This window comes from Acomys minous (genome assembly GCF_964271855.1).
Source record: "Acomys minous genome assembly, chromosome: 10".
Taxonomy (NCBI): domain Eukaryota; kingdom Metazoa; phylum Chordata; class Mammalia; order Rodentia; family Muridae; genus Acomys; species Acomys minous.
In genome coordinates, this window is record NC_140491.1 from 7,713,835 (window position 1) to 7,724,920 (window position 11,086).

The window sequence follows — 11,086 nt, forward strand, 5'->3', positions numbered from 1 at the left end:
AAGGAAGTAGAACCATGCCATTCCTATAAGGCCTCTGACCCGATACTAGAGGCAAACAATGCCAGGGCTTGTCCAAGTGGCCATAAATGCAGAGCTGTTCAAAGAGCAATTGCGGGCCAGAAGGGGAGGAGAAGGGAGGAGAGCAGAGGCCACACAGCTGGACCAGCTGCTGGATGAGTCCTTCTTCCATTCCCCCCACTCCTCCCCCCACCCTTCCCTCTGTCCCCTGCAGAATCTGACGGCAGCCCTCCCAGCCCCCTCTCCCCCCCCCAGCCCCCACCCCTGCAGTTAGCTCCTGGTTTTCTGAGCTTATTCAGACTCACAGCTGACTCAGAAAAGCACTTAGTGATCTCTGTGGATTTCAAGCAGAAGCAACTTACAGCATTTGGGATTTTTCAGGGTTTGTTTTTTTTTTTGTTTTTTTTTTTTTTTTACTTTTTTAAGAATAAAGAAAACCAGGGCTTTGGTATGTATGTGTAGTGTTGGTACACACATATGTTCCTGTGTGCATGCCTATGCAGGTTGGCAGAAGTCAGAGAAAGACGTCTGGTATCTTGCTTTATTGCTCTCCTCTTTGCTCCTAGACAGGGTCTCTCACGCAACCTCTCTACTCTTCCCCACCCCACCCCCACCCCCAGCACTGGGGTTAGAGGCATAAACATAGCCATGCCTAGCTTCGTATGTGCACTATGGGATCCAAATTCTGGTCTTAATACTTAATGCTGTTACTTACTGAGTCCTCTGTTCAGCGCCCCAAACACAAACTTTTAATCAACAACCTCTTGGCTGAGATCTGCTCTATATGCCAGACCTGGTATTGAGAAGGAAGTGGGCAGAGAACGCAAAGCAGGTGCCCAGTTAAGGGCCTCCAGAGGCAGCTCTCTGCGTCCTGCTCTGTCATGGAGCCTTCCGACTGGACCGCTCCTGCAGGGAGCTCTGCAACACCCTCCCTGCACCGCCTCCATGGCTGTATCTGCCAGATATCACACTGGTCAGAGTGATGTTCGAGTAACTAACACAGAAAACAGATAGCAGGGAAGTGGGGTGATTTCTGTGATCGCCCCCCAAAGGCACACTGCTCAGGCTTTGGGAACTGGTTTGTGGGGGGAATTTGGAAGTGTGGCGCAGTGGGCTAGAGAAGCCCTAAAATGCTGTGAACGGAGCTTAGTGGATGATTCGGCTGAGAGTGTGGAAGACCCAGGTCGCTGACAGCAAAGGGCAGGCTCACAGGCTGCAGAGAGGCACAGGGACTGTACTGGGAATCAGATCTCAAGTCACTTGTGTTATACCTTGGCTATATTCTTCCAAGGTCTTAAAATTTGAAGTGAAGCTGGGGCTTTGTTTGTTTGTTTGTTTGTTGTTTGGTTGGTTTGGTTTAGTTTTTCAAGACAGGGTTTCTCTTTGTCCTGGGACTCACTTTGTAAACCAGGCTGGCCTCAAACTCAGAGATCCACCTGCCTCTGCCTTCTGAGTGCTGGGATTAAAGGTATGCACTGCCACACCTGTTTGAAGCTGGTTTTTAAAATAGGGAGCTAGTTTATTTGGTTGAAAAAAATGTCAAAACTTCACATCATTCAGGCTAATGCAGCGTCATTTTGGCTGTTTTCAGGCAAGCTTTATAGTGGGGATTCTGAACAAAACTGAGCAGAAAGATGTGGGAAACACGCAGTTTGACAAAGAGAACACAAATTTATCCAAAACTGGAGGTAAAGCCAGTATAGATAAAGCAGCTAATCTGTTAACCAGATTAGCATCCTTGAAGAGGCTGCACCTGGTGCTAAGAAACAGGAGTGGAGGTGGGGACTCCGCCCCCTGAAGGCTCCGTGGTGTGAAAGTACAGACTCATTTGAAAGATTTCCTTTAAAAAGGAGAGTTTAAAAAGTGTCTTCCTGCTGGGCGTGATGGTGCATACCTTCAATCCCAGCACTCGGGAGGCAGAAGCAGGCGGATTGCTGTGAGTTCAAGGCCAGCCGGGTCTACAAAGTGAGTTCAGGACAGCCAAGGCTAACACAGAGAGACTCTGTATCAAAAAACAGAAAAACAAAAAACAAAAAACAAACAAACAAAAGTGCCTTCCTAAACAGGTTCTCCTAGGCACGGCAGAACTGATGCACATAGGAGCTCACAGAAACGGACGGTAACAGCGGGAACAACATTTGTGTAGCTACAAACCAGACAAAAGACAAGCACTGAGATGGGAAAGTAGACCCAGGGTCCTATCCTAACCAACAAGCTAGTTGCAACTGAACCAGTTGAGAGAGGGGATGGCCGTGTTCTTCAGTGGAGTGATGCACTCCAGACAAGACTCCATGCCCAGGAGCAGTTGGCTAGCACAAAACAGACTGCATGTTTGTGTGAGTGGGAGTTGTGCTGTTCTATTTGTTATTTTTTTTTCTTTTGAGTTTGTTTTCCTTTTTTGTTTGTCTGTTCTGATTTCCTCTTTCATTACTTATATTTATTTTATGTGCATTGGTGTTTTGCCTGTATGTATGTCTGTGTGAGGGTGTCAGATCTTGGAGTTACAGACAGTGTGAGCTGCCATGTGGGTGCTGGGCTTTGAAGCCTGGTCCTCTGGAAGAGCAGTCAGTGCATTTAACACTGAGCCATCTCTCCAGCCTTTTTTTTGTTTTTGTATTTGGTTTTGGTTGTTTTTTGTTTGTTTTTGTTTGGTTTGGTTTTTGGTTTTTGGAGACAAGGTTTCTCTGTGTAGCCATGGCTGTCCTGGACTCGATTTGTAGACCAGGCTGGCCTCAAACTCACAGAGATCCGCCTGCCTCTGCCTCAGCCCGCTCCCCCACCCCCTTTCAGAGAGAAAAAGCATGGAGTTGTATGGAATAGGGAGATGGGGAGAAGAGAACAAAAATATGATCAAAATAGATGGATAAAAAATTTTAAATAAAATTTATTTTTATTTAATTTAATTTAATTAAATAAATAAAATTTAAATAAAAAAAATTAAGGCCCTCCTAGAAAAGTGCTGAGTAGAAGTATTTTCTTTGGTTCAACCAAGCGTCCACTCAGGGACTGCATGTGTCTGACACTGGCCAAGAAGCTACAGGATTTAATGGTTGTCATGCTGGGTTTCGGTCTGGCTTTCATCCCATCTTTTTTCTACCCTCTTGTTAGTCCCTTTAGAACAGCCATATTCAGCCTATGCCGTCTTATATGTCATTTTGGCTTTGGTTGAATGGCTCACAGCCCAGAGTTTCCCTTGAGCCTCATAAGAGACACTGGACTCTGCAACAATGTTAGTACAAGTAAGACTACAGGAAAGATTGCAAATAGGCAAGATGCACTTTGTGTCATGAGACGCCCATGAGCCTATGCGCCCCATGGTAGGATAGTATGGTTTGAGTTTGAAGTGTCTCCTAAGGGTCAAGTGCTGAGTGCTTACCCGCCATCTGGTGGTACTATTTTGGGAGGCTAATGGAAGGAGTTTGCTTCAGTCGGGCCTCAGAAAAGAGCTCAGCCTCCAGCCCCGGCCCACCGTGACCTGAAGGTCCTCTGTCCTATGCTCCCACTGCCATGTCTGCCCCACCCTGAAGCCAAGAGTCAAAAATAAACTTTTCTTCTTACACTGTTTCTGTCATATCTTGTGGTCACAGTAATATGAAAGGAGCAGAGAGAAAGAGAGAGGAAATCAGACAGCAGTAAATCCGTGAGCACGATTTCATCCCACGCTGGGAGACCAAGGATGAAGACCTTAGATGTGGCCCTTCCACCGAGCCCTTCTGCAAGTGGTGGCCTGGATCATGTGGCTTGTTGACGTGACAGGATGTAGAGTCCTCTTGAAAGCAGATCTCTAGGCGTCTCTTGCAGGCTTATCTTCTTTAGCTTAACGAGGTAGGAGGCTCCGTAGGAACAGTACAGTCCATGGGCTGGGGTCCCAGGCTGAATGTTAAAGGAGAAAGCAAGTTGAAATAAACATTGGCACCTCTCTGCTTCCTAAGTTTAGGCATGCAGTAACCAGTAGCTGCCTTACTTTTCTTCCATCACACCTCCCCACCACAATGGGCTGCACCCTCAAACTGGGAGCTAAAAGGAACCCTTCCTTCCTTCCTTCCTTCCTTCCTTCCTTAAGTTGCAGATATTGTTACCATAACAAGATGAGTCACTGAAATGCCATTTAAGAGTAGAAAACATCTTTCAATGCACCGATGTCCCCAAGAGATGGTAGTGGTTTTATTTTATTTTTTTTATTACTTTACCTTGGTTTATTTCCATTTTAATACTTTTTTTCCTGTACAAAATAAATTATTTTTCTTTTTGTCTGAATCCATAACCCTCAGGTGGCACTTTAGATTAGATAGGGCTGACAAGATGGCTCAGGAGGTGAACGCTTGTCAACAAGTTTAACAGGCTAGGTTCTCTAAACCCACATGATAGAAAAAGAGAACCGACTCACTCAGGCTGTCCTCTAACAGCACATGTGAGCCTTGGTGCATCTGCTGAGATCGATTTGTAACAACTGTTTATACTTACTACATAGTTTTAAAACTAATTTTCATTGAGCTAATCAGACAAAATAGCTTTGGTCCGAGAGAAAGGCTTGCTCCCTCATTGAGTAATTAAAACCCATTCAGGCTAATAAAGAAGATCCTTTGGGAATGGGGAAAGTGTCTTTAGCCTGAGCTGAGCTTCTTAGGAACAGAGAAGTGATGACTGCCTTTGGGAGGGAACCAATCCTGCTTTGTGGAAACTCACTGGTCTTCAGGGCTCTCCAGCTGACTTCAGGCAGGGAGGCCTCTCAAAGTCCGCCCCAAACTGTGTGTGTCTGTCTTTCCCAGTTGGCAACTGGAAGATCACATTTCCTTGCTGGAGGGATGACATTTTTTTTTTCCTTTGAGAGGACAGCATTTGCTCTTCTTCCTAGAGGCCAAGATCAAACTGATCTCTTTGTTCCACAGTCTCCCTTTGAAAAAGGAGATGGTTCCGGCCGACTAGCAAAGGAACTTAGTGCAGAATGGCGCACAGATCCGCTCCAGGGGATCCCAGACTCGTGTGGGGGGCACGAGCTGTTCCCAATGTTGTTCATGGCATCTGGAAAATGGTGCTCACCTTTAATCCCAGTACTCAGAAGGCAGAAACATGCAGATTTCCTTCTATGAGTTCGAGGCCAGCCTGCTCTATAGCACGAGTTCCAGAACAGCCAAAGCTACACAGAGAAACCCTGCCTCAAACAACAGCAACAAGAAAACAAAAAAAATAACAACAACAACAAACAAACAAACAAACTCTGTCGTGACCCCCAGGACTGAGCCTGCAGCACTTAGAAAGCACGTGTGTTCTCTGTCTGTCTCTACAAATATCTCTTTATATTTTCAAGAAAAGGGCATCAATTGAGATTTTCCCAGACCCAGGTCTCTAAGAAACTGTCTTTAATTGTCCAGAGTTGCTGTCCACGGGCACGTCACATCAGCAGACAGTTAACTGGCTGATTTACACTAATTCTTGGCAGAAGGAGCCCTGGTAATGTTTCCTCACACCTAAGTCTACTGATCTGTAAAATGGGTTCATTTTCCTTTCTAGGTAGTTTCAGAGGATACATAAGCTTGGCGTGGTGGCCTTTAATCCCAGGACCTATAAGTCCAGCACTCTCAAAGACATCTGGGCTACACAGTGACTTTCAGGCTTGCCTGAACCACACAGAGCATGAGGCAGTGCCTCAAAACAAAACAATGGCAAAATGCAGTGGTTGGCATGAGGTGTAAAGTCAGGTTTATGAACAGGAGCTGTTGACACGGGCGGCTGTAGGCGGGGGCTTGACAGGCGGACCAGTGGGAAGGCCCTGCTACACGTCTTGGTAAATGGATACTTTCCACAAGAATGCACAGATTAAGTGGCATCAGTCACGTGGGGGTCAGATGTTTCCAAGTTCCTGGGGGTGAGACAGCTCTGCTGGGGAGCCCAGGAATGCAGCCTGATTTCCTGGTTCAAAAATCACACCTGTGAAATTCTATCCAGGTGGGAAATTTCTCTTCTTGAGTCTCCTGAAGCTGGGGGTTCATTATCAAGTTCTTTTGTCCAGGTCACCCTGAGGTCACCTTCTTAATTAATACACAGTCAGGGAGGATAGCCACCAAGGTCAGCTGCACCGGCTTTGCCTAAAACTCCACAGTAATACCTCTTTCATTGACCATTTACTATGTACCAGGTACCATATGGACCCCTATGTGCATCCATCTATTGACGGCTCTCCAGGGTCTAGCTACAAAAATATCTCTAGCTAAAGATCTGAAACTCAGGTGAGGTAAAGGCCCAGTCACGATCACCAGCAGGTGACAGAACCAACATTCAGGACTTTGCAATTCTGGTGCCTTTTTTGTTACCATCAGGCTAGATTTCCCAGAAGCCCACTAATCCCGTGTTACTACCCCTGTCACATGTGAAGTTTTCAGTGCATCAGAGAACCAAAAAGGCTTTCAAGAATCTCAGTTTTCTCACCTGCTGAGGAAACAGCACAGCCTGCGGTCACAGATCAGGTCCTACCTTGCTCCACGCTTTCCAGAATATCCTTCCAGCCTTTCTCACATCACAGCATTTACACCCCCCCCGCCCCACCCCCCTACACCCCCACCCCGTGTGTGTCTGTTCAAGTCACACTATAATAGCCCAGTTTTGGTTTTAGTTTGGCCAAGTGTCCACTTTGCCAAAACACCTGGTTGGAGCAAGAGTGCCACCTGGTGGAAAGTCTGGTTCACTGCCAACACTAATTCCTCGGGCAGAAGTGGGCAGGCTAGCCCGATGGAGTTTCTGAAGGCTGAGTAGCTCTCTTACTTCCTGGGCACGTTCCTGGGCAGCTCCAAAAACTCGCTCAGCAGTATCCAGCTTCAGATTTCACTGAAATTGGTAGGTGTTGCTTATGTACAGGTTTGAAACTTTGAAGGCATCCAATCCTCGGATTCGAAATCCAGGCCTGGGATCGGGAGGAGAGAACTCAGAACCATGCCAGTACAGGGTCGTAGTCCGTCTTTCTGTAACATTTTTAAATGTTTTCATCAGAACCCTTTGGTATTCATTAAAATATATATATATGGCTTAATTTGTTTACAGACTTTGTGGTGGTATCCCTTTTATTTTTGTGCCTGTATTAAGTGCTCCCCCCACCCCCCCATCCCCCCACTCCCCCCCATCCCCCCACGTCCCCACCCCCCCACCCCACCTTATCCTTATCCTAGTAATCATCCTGCAAAGCCCTCTGGGAAAGGATTCTGCTTTGTTGTAAAGCTACTGCTATAAGCCAGCAATGCACAGACCTCGTGTGCCCACACATCCGTCGTCATTCCTCCTGTCCGATACTGGCCAAGATGTACCCATCTCGTCAACACGCCTCCTCTCTGCCTCAGGCACCAGCTCGAGGCAACCGTGAACACACAAGCCAACACTGGGGAGTCACCTGAGACTGACCTGGTACAGAAAAAAGAATGTCAAGCTGGGTGGTGACGGAGCACGCCTTTAACACACACACACACACACACACACACACACACACACACATACTCACACCGCACTTGAGGCAGAGGCAGGAGGATCTCTGTGAGTTCAAGGCCAGCCTGGTCTACAGAGTGAGTTCCAGGACAGCCAGAGCTACACAGAGAAACTCTGTCTGGTGAGAGGGAGGTGGGTTAGGAGATGGGGGGGGGGGGTAGATGGGTGAGGGTTGGGGGACAGGGGAGTGGGGGATGGGAGGTGCCAATCATGCCCTTGTGGTAGATCACCACTCCTCTGGCTATCAGTGGCCTTGTCAAAAATACAAGATGCTTCTATTTTGCCACATTCAGGACGACCAGGCCACAAATCTGGACAAAGATTCCTGTCCATACTGTGCCCTCACCTCACAGTAGCCACAGAAAATTGAAGTCTGTCCTGGATTTTTAACGTCCCCATCCAGTCCTGTGCCTGCTGGACTGAAACAGCCTGGCCCCACTCAGGCTAGGGCCAAGGAGGGAGCTGCCAACCTGGAAGGTATGAGTGGCCAGCAGTGAGGGTGTCCGGGCAACGTTGGGATTTTATGAAACAAACATGTCTGTTTTCTGGGGTGATGGTTTTTTCATGTCCTGCCTCCTCTCCTGGAAAGCTCTGACCTTGTAAGGAATAGTCATTACCAAAACCTTCAGGCTTTATCAAGTAAATAAAAGCCATCATCAGTAGTCAGCTGTGGCTGTAGAAACAACATGGGCCACCCCAACACAGAGACCTAGGCATTTCCTAGTGTGCAGATTGGGGGGCTGGAGGCAGGGCTTGCCTTCCGGGTAAACAGATGCTCAGCAGCATGAAGCACACTTCCTTCTCTGCCCCTCGCTTACTGCCTCCAGTCATCTGGGCCCCACCTCAGTTCTCAACAGAGTTCTTAGAAAGCTCCAGACTTCCCTCCGGAATACCCAAAGCAGCCCTGAGCACCTCACAAACACGCCTGTTAGCAAACTTTTTTTTTTTTTAATTGCATTTCTATTTATCTATCTTCCCCACAATACGGTAGGCTCCGGAGGGCAGGTTACCAACTCTGCTTCATTTTGAAAATCCTTAGTGCCTAGCACAAATGTTAAAATGTTTCAATGAATCAATAACCAAATTGCGATTGAAAGAACAAATACTTATAATATTCTTTCTCAAAAAAAATTCCGGCCGGGCGTGGTGGCGCACGCCTTTAATCCCAGCACTCGGGAGGCAGAGGCAGGAGGATCGCTGTGAGTTCGAGGCCAGCCTGGTCTACAAAGCGAGTTCAGGACAGCCAAGGCTACACAGAGAAACCCTGTCTCAAAAAACTAAAAAAAACAACAAAAAAACAAAAAACAAAAACAAAAAAACCCAAAAACAAAAAAATCAAAAAAACATTCCTTGGCTTTCTTCAGTAATATATGAGCCTTGGTAGGGACGATTGAAAGGACGATTTCACCGCCATTCATAAGATTTCCTGTGTGAGGAGTCTCCGATGGTCGCAGCCTGTGGGTGGGGCGCAGCCCAGCTGGGCCTCACACTCAGGCCGCTCTACAGTTAAGTTCTGAGAACCACATGGCCCGCTTTGCCGTTAATGCTCCTGGTATGCCATGGGTCTTTCTTCTGCTGCTTTTTATAACTCTCCATTCCCCTCCACCCAAAGTCTGAGGACTCAAGAGAGAAGGCAACCAATCAGAGGAGCTCCCAATAGAGAGCAGCCATTGGCTGAAGCTGGCTGCCCCCCAGCAGGGTCTGGGAACCCCACAGTTTCGTTGTTAAAGACCCAGGCAGGAAACTGGTTGAGTCAACTTACTTCCACGTCAGGATAAAGGGAGCTGGATTTCATGACCAGACGGGCATCCTCCTCAGAGTTCGGCAGCTAGCTTTATTCTGCTTCCTTCTGCCGGAACAAAATTCCTAAGAAATTCGATAAGATCTGGACGTCAGATCCAACCTTTGCTTCCCACCCCCACTCGCCCACCCCCCACCCCTGACACTTCAGTGGAAAGTGAGCTTGAGGCAGGAGCTTACCCAGCTGGTTTTCTCCTACTGTGGGGACGAGGCTGCTGGGAAAACACACGACTGAGGTCCCACATGGCTGTGGTTGTCACTGAATCATCACAAAGGACATTCTTGTGTTGGGTTTCGCACTCTGTTTTGGGTCCTCCTGGTGGTGGGGCTGGGTCTGTAAGGTTTCCCCACGGTGGATTCTCTTGTCCCAAAGCCACTAAGCCACGGGCAGCTGCTCACATCACTTCTCAAAAAAGGCAGTTCAGCTTCCCTGTGTGAAACCTGAAAACTCAGATAGTTAAACCTGCCATGGCCACATCGGTACCGAACACCCCATTTTCTCTAAAATATACAGAGAACGTAGTCTTACACAGAGTTTACATTGTATTGAGTGCTATGATATATAACATTAGAATATGCATTAATTAATTTTAGAGGCTATTTAAAGTGTGCAGGAGAATATGCAGAGGTTACTTTTTAAATATGCCTTATTTTGTTTGTTCGTTTGTTTGTTTGTTTGTTTACTTATTTGGGATGAGGGTCTCACAGTGTTGTCCAGGCTGGTCTTACAACTCCTGGAGTCAAGGGATCCTCCTGCCTAAGCCTTCCTCGTGCTGAGGCTCCAGGCAGAAGGCACCACAGAGGGTGTGAAGGGACGGCGGATGTGACATGCGGATCTGGCATGCAAACGGGCCCTGTTTCTAGGAGAGCAACCTGCAGGAGACTTGGTGTCTATCTAAGGTTCTGTGAGCAGTGGTTTGACCCCCTCCTGTCCCCTTCTCTGGATCACAGGACCTCTGAAGAACAAGAGCCCACAGAGAGGGAAACGTGGGGAGTGGCTGTAATTCAGAGCCAGGCCAAAGGATGCTCACGTACTCCCAGGGGTTACAAATGGGTCGCCCAGCCCTGACCCATGTCTTTCTGTCCCATGCTGGTCTCACCTGTGGTCTCCTTCTATTCTGTTATTGGTGAAGCGGGTGGGTATGGATTGATGATAGCCTCAAAAATCTAAAGCCAAGAATATCAACCACTTCCAAAGTGCTCTCTAGCCAGACACTATACGGTACATCCAACGCTACCATAAAGCCTTCAGGTACATATTGTCTTGGGAGGCTGTAGGCTTCTTCAATGGCAGAGCTGGAGTTTCGACTGGGGGGGTGAGGGGGTGGGGAGGACAGGGGTCTGACTTAGTAAACCTATGCTCCTCATCACTCAGGGAGCCCTAGTGTTTCAGAAAATTACCTAGGGAAGCTTTCGTTGCCTGAACTCATTAACAGGGGCACCCGACACAAGACCAAAGCAGGTCCTAGGGGAGCTGCGCCAGCAGGGCAGGTCGGGTCGTTGGTAGAGCTTCCAATGCTGCCCAAGCCCCGCCCTCTTTCCTAAAGCCCTCCCACCTAACCACTGCCAACCAATCGGCCTTATTTTGACCCGAAGCTTATCTGCGTCATTAGCATGGCAAGTGACCCAGTGATGCTTCATTGCCGGCTTCTTCCAACCTTCTTTCCTGACTCAAGCAGTGTTTCTATGATGGAAAGAAGGAAGAAAGAAGAAAAGAGGGAAGGAGGGAAAGAAGGAAGGAAAGAAGAAGGAAGGAAGGAAGGAAGGAAGGAAGGAAGGAAGGAAGGAAGGAAGGGGG

General features: G+C 47.7%; 1 long non-coding RNA gene across 3 annotated transcripts; it reads right to left on the reverse strand.

Moving 5' to 3' along the window:
- Nucleotides 1-2,966: 2,966 nt before the first annotated feature.
- On the reverse strand, nt 2,967-10,761 carry LOC311607622. Of its 3 annotated transcripts, XR_014782662.1 has the most exons (7): nt 10,389-10,761; nt 9,469-9,729; nt 9,251-9,354; nt 7,835-7,958; nt 7,257-7,407; nt 6,445-6,974; nt 2,967-3,891 (listed from the first exon to the last, which is right to left on the reverse strand). It is a non-coding gene; the product is annotated as an uncharacterized lncRNA (long non-coding RNA). The 3 variants fall into 3 exon arrangements; XR_014782660.1 differs by lacking the exon at nt 7,835-7,958 and having other exon boundaries at nt 6,445-6,916; XR_014782661.1 differs by lacking the exon at nt 7,835-7,958.
- Nucleotides 10,762-11,086: the final 325 nt, after the last annotated feature.